The following is a 15,534-nucleotide window of genomic DNA, read 5'->3' as shown; positions in this document are numbered from 1 at the left end:
GTGCTTTGCTGCAGTCCTTGGAAAATGAGAAATTACTGTGCTTATGCTTTCAAATGTCTGTATTACTGCCTTTCTTTTTGTGAAGCATATTATTGTCATTTGATAACGAAGACAGAAAACATAATATTGAATGTTTTTTTCAAAGTTGCATGTGTAACAGTAGCCTCTAGAGTCAGCTGGTTTTCCCCCTGGTCGGTATCCATGCACTCAAGTGATTAGTGTTAGTGTGTTGTACGGAATTGATCCCTAAAGGCTGCTTGCAGTTTTTTTCCTTAATAAGAGACCACAAAAAGACAACTTAGTAAAACAAAACACCCCAAACCTTATTTGTGTTACCAGTAGCAGTTGATTTTGATTACACAAATCTCGTGAGGAAGGCTTTCAGGATAATCCCCGAGGTTAATGTTCTCAGAAGTGAGGAGTGATTTTAGATGGCTCAGTTTTTAGGAGCCCAACTTGACACCCCTCAGAGGGGTCTGATTTTCATGGGGCAGGTGCTCAGTTATTTCAGAAAATAAGGCTTTTTAAGGTGTCAAATTGGGCACCCAAAAATCATTGGCACTCTTGAAAAACCTTGACCCAGGTTATTCAATCTGCAAATTTGTAAACTTTAATTTCCTGTGTTGGGCCTGGTCTTTCTTATTTTTATTAACACCTTTACTTGCATAAGTTGTCTTATTGAACTCAATGAGACTGTACACATTAGTAAAGTTAGTCATAAACATACAGGATCAACCCGTAAACTGAGTGTTTGATTTAGTCTCAGTGCTGTGGAAGGTGCTTCCTTTTGACCAAGCAATTGTCTGACAATAGATAGTTGAGGGAGTGGGTTTCTTAGGGTGGGTTGAGGTGGTAGAGGGGGAGCTGTATATTGTTGTCAGATTAACATCTGGTATGTTAATTTTACATTAGATGTCCAGATGTCATAGCAGTGGGTGCACTGATGGTTTAAAAACAGAGGAAAACAAACCCTGTATCAATCAAAGTTGCTTGTTCCTTTCCACTAGTTAGTTGTTCCCAGAGCTATAGGGGGATATTTAAATTAAAACTATTCATGTTAAGTGTTAGGTCATCTTCTATCCACTTACTTATTTTTAGCCAAGCCTAAAAATTGTGCCTAGAATACTTGCCAGTACACCTTCAACAAAATTTTTAGACTTGGTTGTACATAAGAATTGGCGAATACTAAATATTCTGTCTTATGTAGTAAATAGTGAAGATGGGGGTGGGGGAATATTTTAGGTTACATTGACTGTACAGAAAGCCTGAGCTAGCAGAAAGCGTGTAAAACTGTCTGCCAGTCAATCCAAAGAGAGCTTCTTGATGGATGGGCCAGGTGTTGGTTTGTCTGACATTTCTCAAAGGTAATGACAGTGACATGGATCAAACTGAATTATCTTTCAGCTTGTCTTCAGATGTCAGTTGCCAATCCTTTCAATATAAATTACGTTAAAATTGGAGATGGGCCCAAACTGGAACTTTAAATCCACAGTGCCTGCTATGCATGCATCCGGATGAGGATCTAAAATTTGACTGTTGTGTGACTGGGTCACCAGATCCAAACCAACCCCAGATCTCTCCATGCACCCTAAATTTAGGGAAATTTGGAGAGGAACCCAGATGTGATTGCACACGCTTTGTTGTTTTAATTAAAATGTGTTGACTCACTGGCACTGATCCAAGTTAAACTTGCAAAAGCGGACAAGTCCACACTGGAGATAGGAAGGTAACGCACCATATTGGTTTTAGAAATTGCCCTGTGTATGTGATGTAGGCTCGTAGTAGGTGTGTTCTTTCCATAATTGATGCCAGTGGTGGATTGCCATTGATTCAATGGGATTTGGATTGGACCCCCAGTCAGAATTTAAGAACTGCACAAAAGAGTAGGTTAAAGAACATAGGATTTTTCATACCAGTCAGACCATTTGTCCAAGTCAATATCCTTCTGCGGAGGCATATTTTTTCTGCTCCAGAGTAAGCCATAGCTTACCCTTACCTCTGAAATGTACGTAGCCAAATGTTGAGTGTACGTGCATATGCGTGAGAGAGCGATTCCTTCCTGATCCATGTGATCAATTTAAGTTCTGAAGAATAAATCTCTACAACAAACAGCCCTGCTCTGTCAACAGTATTTGACTCTCGTCTCCTTGGGTAGTGAATCCTACAGGCTGACTGTACTTGATATAGAATTGCAGATTAAACTCAGGACTTTCTCACAATTGGGTGTCAGAATCCTGTTTGATCATATTTTTTGTAACATTGTGTCACCATTAGAATTATATTGTAATGGCTCCTTGGGAGGTTAAACAGGACTTTTAAGGTTTATCCATGCTTGTTTTGGTGGTAGGTAGATAAACCGAGAATATCTGATCTGCAGTGACAAAGCCTGTCACACTGTGTCTTCTGATTTGCCAAAACATCCAGTATTACAATTAGGTAGAGCAGCATATACACAGATGACAAAACAATTAACCAGCAATGAAACATAAAGGGAGGAAATTAACAAGTAACCAAATGCATTTGACACAGAGATCAAAACATATTGACAGTGTCTCACAACTCTAATAATTCTGTGGAGCTGTGCAAAGCTTAACATTGATGCTCGTGCACAACCTCTGATTAACATTTAAGTGGTGCTGTCATTCTGACATAGCTGGATAAACCAATATTGAATAATCTATTAAATATGTCAGAATCAAACAGGGAGAGCAAATCGTTTTATATTATTTCAGCTGTAATTAGGTGGGAGATAAAAATCATAAACAGATATGTGTAGTGACTTTTTCTCTGACTGTATCTAGAGGCACCTGGATTTTAGTTGCATTAGGAGGGGGAAAAACTGGATGTGTGCCAAGAAGTAACTGCTGCCCAGGAAACAGGAGGCTGAGCGGTGACTTATGTAATATGCACAGAACAGGTTGATAAATCCAGTGAAATTAGCAACAGTCTTCCTAGAGCTCAGGCCAATTGTAGTGAATGTCCTTGAATTTAACTGGAAATAGTAGTTCAGCTGTTTTACAATACGAAGCCTGCCTTATTGTTTTGGGTTTTTTTGATAGATATACATTTATTTTAAGATCTCATTTTGTTTTAGGATGTTAACTGTGCTATTGTCATGCTCCTACACAAAGCCATCTATCTAATCCATCTACATTTTAAAGATCTTTAAGGTTGCAAAGTGAAACCCTCCAAAATCAGGAATAACAGTTAAGGCTGCCTCTGCAACCTTAACTCTACCCTCTTGTGTATGCATTACAATGCGGTCTTTCATTGTGTGATTTTGTAATATTGTTCCCACAGGAGGGGACCCCTGCCTCATTTAGGACTTGGAAGGGACTGCCTGCTTGCTTAAGTGCTTTGCTGGATTGGGGCCAGAGTGCTGACCTTTTTGCAGTACCAGTGTCTTAATGTGCAAGATGGACGGTGTCACTGAATGAGAGAGCTGTTTAAATTAATAGAATGACAAGAAATAATAGTGTGTGGCCCAATGCCTTATTTACAGCACATTATCCAAGCCCTGCGCTCATCATTACAGTATCTAAGCCATTCATGGACATGTAATGAATTCCTCATCACAGCATTTCTGTGCACTGGGGAAGTATTATCACCTCCATTTTACAAATGCAAAATGGAGGCACAGGAAAATTAAGTGGCTTGCCCAAGATCACATGGGAAGCCAGTGACGGGAGCAGGAAGAAACTCCAGCTTTTCTGGGTCCCCTTCCAGTTCCTTAAGCACAAGACCTTCTCCCCTTCCACTGGACCCCTTCCTCACTCACTACATACCATACAACTTCTCCAGTGAATGTGTACAAGTGTGCTGTGGACATCAGTCTTACTCACAGCATGGAATACAGTGACTGCCATGAATGAGCCAGGAATACTCGTGTCCTCATCCCCAATACAGGATGAAATCCTGGCTCTGTTGAAGTCAGTGGGAGAGCTGCCATGACTTCAATGGAACCAGAATTTCACCCCCAGTAGGCAACCGTGCCTCATTCTCTGTCCAGTGTTTGAGCTTCACGAGGCATACGTTTAGTGAAAAAATGATTTGTGTCAAATCTGGACTTACTCTAAAGTATGCTTAATTGGGTGCATATCTTGTCCCAAAAGGCTATGTGACCTATTTCCAGCACTGCTTACAGTCATAGATTTAACTTCTAGTGTTTACTTTAGTACATACAGTGAAAGGGATTGGAGAGTTCTAAAAAGCAGATGTGATTGATATCAGGTACACGTGGGGTTGGTCTTTCTCCTATGCTTTCTGTTGGAGAAAGGGACAAATGGTTTGTGAATAAATAGTAGCGTATTTACATTCTTAGATTCAGCTGCTGCCTGGCTCCTTTCTTCCAGTTGGAATGACAGAGTGCTGAATAATTCATATAAAGAGTCATTAATCCCTCCTTCACCTTCTCTGTTGCTCTGGGGTTTCACCTGCTTCTGATATTATGGAACAAGTGACCATTGAGATTTCTCTTGCAACATCCCTCGTGGAAGCCAGGGAGCCTGCCTGCATTCTGAAGTGCTGCTAATAAGAATACGGTGATTGGCATGCAAATACATAAGTAAATTTAATGCCCCTGGATTTAGGTAGCGGAGGACCCATGTGATATTTTTTTACGCTGATGATCTAGAATTGGTGCTTTCTGGTTATTTTTTTTTTTTTTTTAACCATCTAACTAGGTGCAGACAACACTTTAGAGGGAGCCAGCAAAATTCAAATTGATTATGAAGTCTCTAGCAGACAAATCTGTTGGCAATCTGTGCAAACAGAATCTTGTTCTGGTAAATTATGAATTACTAGATAAATACTTGTGGGATAAACAGAATATGTAATAAGAAACCATTAAGTATATTCCCATCTGGAAGGAAATTATATTTGAACTCCACCTTCTTTTATGGAGTCAGGACATGGCATAAAAGGGAAAATTACATTGGATAATTAGAAGCTTTTAAACTTTTATTTTGGCGCTGAACAGCTATATTTGTCTGACCTAGTAGGCCGAGTGCAGCCAGTTTTTTGCTCTCCTTCTCCATACCTGTACGGTCAAGAGCTCTGCCTGAGTTACTGAATGAAGATCTTCTTATGGCAATAGCAGATGAACTTACTAGCTGCCTCTCTCCATGTGTCTGCTTTTTTTTTCTGGCTCTGTTTATAGGTAATATTTTTGCCTTGATGGTATATAGGCTTGGACAAAGTTGCTTTTATTAGCATGTTACTGATTTATAGTGTTGGACTGGAAAAGCACGGGAGGGAACAATCCTGTATTGATAGAGTTGTGACTAATGTGTCTCTAACTTCTGACCAGGTGTATACACATAAAGAAAAGCACCAATAAAAAATATGTGAAGATGTAAACTCATGTAAGCATGGATTCTCCTAGGGGTTTTATCCTTTTATGGAAGCTGGGAGGTGCAGTGAGTTAGTGTTTAATGATTTTTAGTGATCTAAATCCTTGAATCTTAGACCTCACTCCTGCAATGACTTATGCATGTGCTTAATATTTCCTTTGAAAGTAGTCCCAATGACAGTATTCAAGTAAAAGGGCCCTAGTTAGTTTCAGAGGGCAGGTGAGTCTAATTGGTCTCCTGATTCCTATTTGTGCAGACCTATATTGACCTGTGAAGTAGAGAAGCACTTAGTAATATGAAGTGGATTCACACAACATATTAAGACAAGATATTCTATGATTGTATGAACATCCAATCTTGTTCCCAGCGTAGCTAAACACAGCTTGTCTACTGTGGCCACACCGGGGCTGAAGAAGCCATGATTTGGAAGGAACTGCTAAATGGTTGAGAACTACTGGAGAATTCAACATGATTTAGAGTCTCTGCTCAAGAGGAACCCAATAATAGAATGGCAGAAGTCAGGTGTAAGATAGGTTGGCCGAGCATGGCAAACCTTGCACTGCACCTGGCTTCTAAGGCTTCTACAAAGCATTAGGACTCTTCCAAACCTGCTGGTTATGAAAGCAATGGAGAGATTTATCGTTTTCAAACAAGGGCAGGTTTGGAAGAGTTGCAATGCTTTGAAGAATACAGGGTGAACCTTCGGGGAGAAAAATAAGGGCATGCTTTTCAACCCTGATGGACATTCTCGATTGGGAGAACTACTGGAGGGATAGAGTAGATGCAAAGAGGGTGATAAATACTTAGCTTAAAAAAGTCTGATCCTCTAAATGGGAAATCTTAGCCTTTGACATTCAAGATTAGCCACAGAAGATATTTCACAAAATGGTGATCAGTAACAACATTGCCAGTTATGGTACCCATTTGCTCTTTTTAGAGGTTAGATGAAATACATTGAAGAAGAACCTAACCTGCCTTTACCAAAGCCAATTAGCTCTGTACAATTTATGGAAGGGCTCAAGAACAAGTAGGACCTAAGTAACAATAAAATAAACAAATAAACCAACAAACCCTGGGGGAAACTGTCTGATATTTTAGCAATATCACAGACTTGAATAAGGACCCCACAAGGGGCACAGTGCCCTCTAACCCCAGCTGTTAGGAATCAGCCAGCAGCTTGCAGAATTAGGCCCAGGAGAACAATCTGTGTCTTTAAAAGTAAGTCAACCTGGCCAGCCACGGGGTGAGTGTAGCACATGCAGGAGTATCTGTAGTTCCCCGGATTCTCCTCCTTCCCTTTTTTAAAGATGGGCACTATATTTGCGTTTTTCCAATTGTCCGGGACCTCCCCCAATTGTCATGAGTTTTCAAAGATAATGGCCAATGGCTCTGCAATCACATCAGCCAACTCCCTAAGAACCCTCGGATGCAGTAGATCTGGACCCATTGACTTGTGCACGTCCAGCTTTTCTAAATAGTCCTTAACCTATTCTTTCACCACTGAGGGCTGCTCACCTCTTCCCCACACTTGGGCAGCCTGTCTGCGCTGGAAATAACCCCGTCAAGGGAGTGAGTTGCTCATCTCCACTCAAGAAAGGCAGTGGCTGGGGAGTTGGAAGCCTGAAACTGGGTGCCCAGTGCTTAATTTGTGCCAAGGTTGCGAGCCGCAAAGCATCCTTTTGAAAGTGTCTGCCATTAACTGGTTTCAGAGTAACAGCCGTGTTAGTCTGTATTCGCAAAAAGAAAAGGAGTACTTGTGGCACCTTAGAGACTAACCAATTTATTTGAGCATGAGCTTTCGTGAGCTACATCCGATGAAGTGAGCTGTAGCTCACGAAAGCTCATGCTCAAATAAATTGGTTAGTCTCTAAGGTGCCACAAGTACTCCTTTTCTTTTTGCCATTAACTGGAAATTTAAAATTAGGAAGTGAAATCAGACACGTCCAGTCCTTCCATCCAGTGCACTGAAAAGCCTAGGGAAACCAGGTACGAGCAGGTCATTGCAAGGGAGTGGTGTTGGTAATGACTTTGAGTTTTGGATTGCAAAAATCAGATTCAAATCTGTTGCCATTAATTGTATTATGTTGATGTATAGGGGCTCCATTGTGCTAGGTGCAGTACAAACACATAGTAAGAGTCCCTGCCTTGAAGAGCTTGTAGTCTAGATCGAAGATGGTAGGGATAATAGAGGTACAGAGAGAGGAGCAGACCTGCTCAAGATCACAGGGCAGTGAAGAGCTAGGAACTCGCATTGTTTTCTGAGTGTACAGTGCCTAGCGCAACAGTCCTCTGGTCAATGACGGAGGCTCCTAAGTGTGACGATAATAGCAATAATAACTAAGGAACAGGACTGCCAGTCCAGTGCCATGTCTTCTAGATCATGCTGCGCACCAAATCAGCACTTAGTGCTAGCCAGTGAGACATGCAGTGTGGTTAGGGATGGGCAAAGTAGTCAGAGTGAAATAAATTACTCAAGTCTTCATTCCCAAGCTCCAGCTTGAAGCTTTTCTTGATGTTGGGAGTTAGGATTACTTTTTGCCCAGTTATCTATCTAAATTTTCCCCAAAGGCCCAGCTCTTCTACAATCCAGATGGGAACTGTACAGGAGGCTGATTTCCCAGCACGTGCCTTGATCAGGTCAGGAAGCACTGGAAACCACCTAGGAATCTGGAGATCACTAGCTTAGTTTTGCAAATGCTAGAGGTTTGATTTAAGCACCTGAACTTTTGGAAGCTTATCTGAACTGAACCTTGTCACCTTGAAGCTCTTCCCTTCACCAGAGCACCATGTGCTAGCACATGGAGTAGAGTTGGAAGGAGAAGTGCTCCTAAGATGCGCCACCTTAGATGGGGCATGTGGGCAGCAGTTGGTTTTCTTTTGCAGCACAACAGTAGGCCAGTGGTCCATCTCCAGTGTTTTTACTCTGACCAGTACTGAGCATTTCAGTATAATTGCACAATGCTATAACCTGGAGGGAAAAATTACTTCCTGATTACCGCTGGTGGTGGTATGATTCCTGGATGTGGGAGGATTGAGTGCCTTTAAATATTAATCTCCGTTTATGTAGCTGCACCTCTTTCTCTGTCATCCTTAAAAACAACCCACCAATCAAACAAAACTACAACTAACTAAACTGTTTGGCTTGATAATATTATGTGGCGGAGGGTTCCACAGGCTAAACAGATTGTACAAAGAAACATCTCCTTTTACTTGTAGTAATTTTATTACTTTAGGCATGTTTCAGGTTCCTTCTAGTCTTATGGAAAAGGGCACACTTTTTGGTAATTTCAGGGACATTGTACAGTTGAACAGATGATACAGATAAACACAGGTGGCTGTGCATATAAGTGCAAGGTAAAAAGCAGGGGATAAGAGTACAGGCGAACCTTCATTAGACTGGTGCTGCATTGCCAGCAATTTATTCCTGGCTACTATCAGGAGTGGAGTCTGGGGGGGCAGTGCATAGCAAGCACCTTTATTTTCACATTGAGAATTTCATTTAACCCCATGTCCCTTCCGATATGTCCATTTTCTGCCTACATGTAACCCTTTTTACTCTAATTATGACAGTCAGGGATACGGATGCTCAAGGGGTTTGAAACTTGCTCCCACTTCGCGCAGGTTACGTGAAGTACTCAAGCTTCCTTGGGCCCCATGTAGAGTCTCCTTCCAGTCCATCCAGAGCTCAGCCTCTTTGTTCTCCCTGCTGTGTGCTGTGCAGCTGCTTGGAGGATCAAGGCTTCAATGAAGTAACCCAGCAAAGAGAACCTGGTATAAATATGTATTGATCAATAGAAAATTGGCAGGGAAAATCAATTATAGACTTTCTAATAGTGTAGAAATCTTTGTACGTAGCTGTGAACTGCGTAGACCTTTGAATAATGATGATGGTAATAGACATGAGTACACATCTGATTTTAATTACCAATTTTATTCATTTTAATTTATTATAAATTTATGGGTGATACATTTTGAGGAATCCATGCTTAATTATAATTGTAATATACTTAATTATAGTAAATTTGATGGGACATGAACATAAATAGAATAGAAGAGATGCGCCGAAAATTGCATTTGACCTCTCTGCATTGAAATCTGTTGAAGTGATGTACAATAAAAAAGGCTGCAATAGGTTGGGAGTGGGGCCTTTTAATTCTCCATTCACAGGTCTTGGCAAGTGTGATGTGATACAATATAAAAAGTCAAACTCAACTATTTGGCATAAAAAGACCATAGAGAACTTAGTTGAAGAAACAATAACTGGTGAATTGGTGGTGATGTCACAGTCCAGCAGCTGCTTTGTATTTAGTGAGTCAAACCCTGTGATGTCATGCATGTCTGCACGGATGACACTGGAGGTATGTAAGCCACACAAGTTTGTGGAGTGTGGGCTTCATTCAGATACATATTCACAAATCTGAATGCCTACCCAGGCCCCTTAGCAATTGGGGTGGAAATCTAGTGAGAGCAGCTTTTCTCTCAGTGTTTGGGATCCCAGGTCCAGGACAAGGAAATAATATTCACTAATTTTGCAATGCTAAAAATCCCCAAACCCCAATATTAATTTAGGGTTTAGGATCAGATTTACAAATGTAGTAAAGATGCAGATAGGCACTTACTGGGGTTTTCAAAAGCTCCTAAGCACACTGATCATCTAGCTTCCATTGCAATCAAGGCTCATTACAGAAGGTTCTGCGGTCTAGTGGATAGAGCACTGGTCTGGTATACGGGAGACCCAGATTTAAGTCCTGGCTCTGTTGGGTGCCGTTAGGCAAGGCACTTTCTCTTGATGTGCCTCAATTTCCCTATCTGTCTAAAATGATGGTGGGGTGGGGGAGATAATGATGCTTTGCTAGAAGGATATAAAGGATACTGATCTCTTGTAAAGTGCTTTGAGATCTACTGATGAAAAGAGCTATATTAAAAAATAGGTTTTATTATTATTCAAGGCTTGTGAAAATCTGGCCCTTAGTTCTTAAAGATGCAGAATGGTTGAGGAGAGGTTCTTTGCTTTCCCCAAACCGGTTACGCACATTACTAAATAAAAACCAGGATGATGACACCATTGTAAGGAGGAAGTTACATTAACTTATGAAGGTCGTGTGGCCTATGGACAACATGGTTACCTTGAAGTCACTCAAGAAGAATCACCAGTACAAATGGCAATTTAGACTGAGAGCAGAAGCTGGAATGGCAAGCACTTGGTTGCATGGTTTTTTTTTTTCTTGTTACCAAGAATCCAATAATGGTTTGCCCAGACTCAGTGTTGCGTTTCCCCAAGGTATTATGGGTAGGAGTACATTATTCTTGCCACAGCAATTTTTTTTTTATGTTGTCTGGTTCTGTGTCTGGGCCTATGCTTCCAGAAGCCAGCATAGATCTTGGAATGAGTCTTTGCCAGTAACAACAGCTTAAAAGGCTCCTTCTCTTTTGGCTCCCGCCCACACAGAAAGCTGTGATAAACAGGCCATTGTTCTTACCTAGCTTTGAGGCAGGCAAAAGGTCACTTCAAAGGACTAGCCCTCTTGAGTGGGTGCAGTGTGCTTTCCTCTGCCCACTTGTACAACTTGAAATGTGGTAGGCAACCTTGCCGTGACCAGTAAAGTGCTCAGACTCTATCCTTTCTACTTCATTGAGGATCTGTGTCAGAAACATGACCATCCTCCGAAGAGAAGAGTACTCATTTTTATAGACAAAAATGAGTTCTTCAGGTGAGCCTGGTTAGAGGATAGGAGCTAGCACTTCTTCCTATGTCTTGAACATAGTTCGGAGGAATAATAACTTGCATGTTAGATGTGAAGGTGACACATCCTCACACAGATGCTTGCTGCTGTGCGTTGATTTGGATAGTAGCCATCCATGTTTTGCTGGAAAGACAATTGGGCCTCAGTTGGATAAGACCTGTGATCAAATGCAAACTTCCTAATTCTGGCCGCTAAATATAGCCCATGTATTCAGACTGTTTTTTGCATTGCACCCTTAGCACCTTAAGTCCTTTCCTGTCATGCAAGATAACACAACACCTTGTCTGGTAGTTTGTGATCCGTTATTAGGACAGGGCTTCACTGAAATAAAACATGAGGGCAAAGGAAAGCAACAAGCCTGTGGCATAAAAATGCTGTTAGCAAGCTTGAGGCATATCGGAGAGCGTGGTCCTGAGAGTAACATTTTGCTGCCTTTCTGCTTTTGAACTTTTTTTTTTCCCATTTGCCTCTGTCTGAGGTCTAGGATTTATCCTGAATTTAAGAACTGACTGTTTTTGATCATTTGAATAGGTATCACCATTCAGTGGGGAATACATGTGCAAGCTGAAATGTCTCTAAAGCCAATTTGTACTACAAGTTATATGAAATGATTTCTTGAGGCTGTAGTGTATTTCTGCTTCACATTCTCTGCCTGTGTTCCTTGCATTCGTTGCCTGTTTTCACCAAGCTGAATTGTTTCACTCTGCCGCCTTGTCAGCCGTGCTCAGCCACTACCCCCAGACGCTTGAGCATGTTCTGTGGTGTGGATGCATATTAAACTACAGAAAAATGACACATTAATGTAACTCGCCTACAAAGGCAAACTAAGCCGGAGGCACAACTGTTTCTGATCCTAACCCTATCCTCTAGTGCTCGGGCATTGCATCTCACATTCTGGTGTGTAAGATCAACCCTTCTTTTAGAGACTCCAACATTTGGATACAAAACACCTCCAGTGCCATCACTGCAAATAACTCTGGGCCTGATTCTGACGCCTTTCTACGTGCAAAGCAGTATTTTGTTCTGTAAGTAGTTCCACTGATTTCAATGGTACTGCTCAATGCAGGGGTGGCAGAATTGGGTCCATAGATAGTGTTGCCCACAAGATGTGATTATTTATAGGCATGGTATAATTAAGGGTTATTTATTGGTGTTACATTATTAATGGGGCCATATTTGATTGCATGAGCAGTGGATTTAAGAGCTCAGTATGTTATAATGAATTGTAAAGGCTCTCCAGAACTTGGAATATGTGCGTCTATTACCTATTTCTTAAAAGAAATAAAAATGAATACACTAGCCCACATGCAACTGGACGGTTTCCACTGAGCTTTTCTGAGATTTTGAATCCAAAATGGTAGCTTGGAAGAGTGGGTGGGGTCAAACACATGCAGGGTGACACCAAAGACAGTGGGAGTTTGGCCACTGATTTCAATGGGGCCAAGATTTCACCCCTTGTTTGCATGGCTCATTGCCACAGGGAAATTGCCTGTGTTTGTACAGCTATATTGGACACCTAGGAAATTAGAAGAATTTAGTAATGATTGAATACTTTTGTCAAACCGTGACCATTTTCTTGGGAGATAGGCATAAGCTTTGAGGGTCTGTCATAGAGATTGGAGGACACTGAATCTGAAACTTTTTGGAAATGTTGGGATATTGTAGGAAATGTTGTAGGATATTTAATGTTCTCAGTCATGTACTTGAATTGTCTTTGGAGCTCACTTTTTTACCTTCTTCCCAAACATCTGTCCCTCCAAAAAGAAAATGGTTTAGAGTAAAGTCACTGAAAGCATGTCTTGTTAACAAAAGTGTTTACAGCAACATCTGAAACAAGTACTCCTCCACCCCCCACATAAAGGAAAGGGCTTTTTATCCCAGGGTAAGCTGCAGATCAGCCCGCACCACCTGACTGATACCTTCCTTTTGCTGTCCTTAAATAATGGTCTTTAAAGAGAGGGGTAGAAAACATTGGCTATGCAGGTCATCTTTTCATTTTCATGGGTGTGGAAAGATTAGCGAAGAGGTAGAAGCTACTGACAGATGAATAATACCTATCCGCCAGTGAGAGGGTTGGTATATACAGCCTTTTAACTTTTTTTAAACCATCATGTGCCATGTCAGAATCTTTGGGAACCCTGAAGGCTCTGTTAGACAAGTTGAAGTTTCGGATAGAACTCTTCAATGTCTGCAGGGCATGAGGCAGAAGCGTCTTCTCATTCGTTGAACGTTGTACATCTTAAAGTGCCCAAATGGTTTCCTAAATGTTAACCAAACCCTTGAGGCCAGTGCCCTCCTCATTAGCAAAGGCAGATCATTTAAACATTGAGAGCTTTGACTGTTAATTTTATGAGTAATAGACAGTGCAGAAATGGGTGTTAGTGTACATGAAGTACTGTCCCAGCGTAGTACAAAACAGAGCAGCTTCACACTCACTGCATTCTTACCTAAATGAAACTAACTTCAGACGTGGGATGGGAGGGGAGGGGAGAGGTGTTTTTCCGGTTTTTGGGCCCTGGACCTTCTGTTGCAAATAAGGACGGAGTGTATTTTCTGTGTGATGTACATGCAATCCAATTTAAATAGCATTAATTTAAGGGGAGTTCTGAGTGGTGCAAACAGAAAATATCTTCCTAAAAATAATGTCCATGATACAGCAGGTGAGGTTACACAGCAGAAGTATACCCTAGAACGCCAAAGGATTTATGCAGTGTGGGATAGCATAGACTCGTAGAAGTGTCGGACGGGAAGGGACCTCAGTAGGTCATCTAGTCCAGTCCCATGCACTCAAGACAGGACTAAGTCATTACTCGACAATTCCTGATAGGTGTTTGTCTAACCTGTTCTTAACCTCCAATGACAGAGATTCCACTGCTTCCCTAGACAATTTGTTCCAGTGTTAACCAATCTGACAGTTTTGAAGCAGTTTAGAATACAGGGCCAGGATGCTGAGATGGTATTTGTGGCTCTGCCACTGAGTCACACTGAGATCTGTGGGAAGTCACTTGACTTTCTTGGTATCATCTTTGAATTTGGTTTAAAAATCCCATCAGAGGGGTGTTGCGTTGTCATGGTTGTGAAGTGCTTGGAGGTCCCTGGGTAAACTGTCAAAATAGCATTAGCCAAGTGGATTCACTTGGTAGTGAGACCATTCACAATTCTCCCATAGATGTAATTGCCTGGGGCCTTTCCTTTTCATTGATTTTTACACCAGCATAGTTTCGCTGTCTCCAGTCAAGTTGCTCTTGATTTACTTTGGTGTGGTGTGTATGTCAAACTCTGGGGGTGAAATCCTGGCCCCATTGAAGTCAGTGGCAAAACCCTGGTTGACTACTGTGGAGTCAAAATTTCATCCTTTGATATCTATGATTAAGTCTCACTTTGATTTGAGAGCCATCAGCTAACACAGCAGGACCCAATATGGCCACTACTCTTAAAGAGTCTCTTTAACTCCTTTAAACTATCCATTGTTTTCTGCACTGAGATTTTCCATCTGGAAAAGGTAACGAGGCATTTTTTCCCCTCATTTCAGACTGAAGATAGAATATATTTGCTAGCCATTATCCCCCTACTCCCACCTTAAAGTACTCACCATATGACAAGCATATGGGCAAGATCTATTTGATAGACAAGGCGGGTGAGGGAATATCTTTTTATTGGGCCAACGTCAGTTGGTGCGGGAAATAGGCTTTGAAGCATATACAGAGCTTTTCTTCGGCTCTCAAAAGTGTATTTCTCTCATCAGCCGAAGATGGTTCAGTAAAAGATATTACCTCACCCACCTTGTGTCTCCCATAGCTTGGGACCAGCCTGGCTACCACTACACTGCATATATCCAACTGATAAAATCCATTGTACCTGGATGTGAAAACTGAGTGCATGAATGTAATGGAGATGCTACTAAATTACCCTGATTGTATATTGTAAAACTTTACACTGAATGAGACTGTCCTTCCTTTTATTATGCTACTTAAAATACTGAAAGAAGAAAAGTAGTGCATTGCAAGAGACGTTTCAGGGTTGAATTAAATGCAGTGTGTGTTTACTGTGGTTGTCTCCGTTTGCCAGCAGATGTCACATGGTCCACGGTTATTTCATTCTCAAGGTAGAGTGGGAAACACTAGTGACTCCGTCAGGGTACGGAGGTTCTAGGGGGTTACCAGCAAGCGGGTTTGCTCTGGCTCTGCTTGTCTCTTGCTCTTAGCAGGTGCTATAGCACTGGAGACGACATGTCACTCTGTATAAGAAAGGCAGAAAACTCTCTACAAGTAGTTGCATGAGTAATAGGAGGAGAAAATACCTTGCAGTAAGGAGGATTCTACTCCTAGAGCCAGCCTGCCTGTCTCTTTTTCCTAAGCTGGGGCAGGGGTTAGGGTTGTCCCGTCACATGACTGGGGATTTGTTCACCCATGGACAAGGAAGATGTTAATACTTAACTC

At 41.5% G+C, this 15,534-nt stretch overlaps 1 protein-coding gene across 9 annotated transcripts in view; it reads left to right on the top strand.

Annotated features, from left to right (window-relative positions):
• The window catches only part of AUTS2 (activator of transcription and developmental regulator AUTS2), a 990,679-nt gene that overhangs the window by 131,014 nt on the left and 844,131 nt on the right, over positions 1-15,534 (top strand). The gene's annotated exons all lie outside the window — the stretch shown is intronic.

Source organism: Lepidochelys kempii, chromosome 17 (genome assembly GCF_965140265.1).
Source record: "Lepidochelys kempii isolate rLepKem1 chromosome 17, rLepKem1.hap2, whole genome shotgun sequence".
NCBI classification, from domain to species: domain Eukaryota; kingdom Metazoa; phylum Chordata; order Testudines; family Cheloniidae; genus Lepidochelys; species Lepidochelys kempii.
Note: the sequence above shows the minus strand (reverse complement) of the source record. Positions and strands in the feature narration are given on the sequence as shown.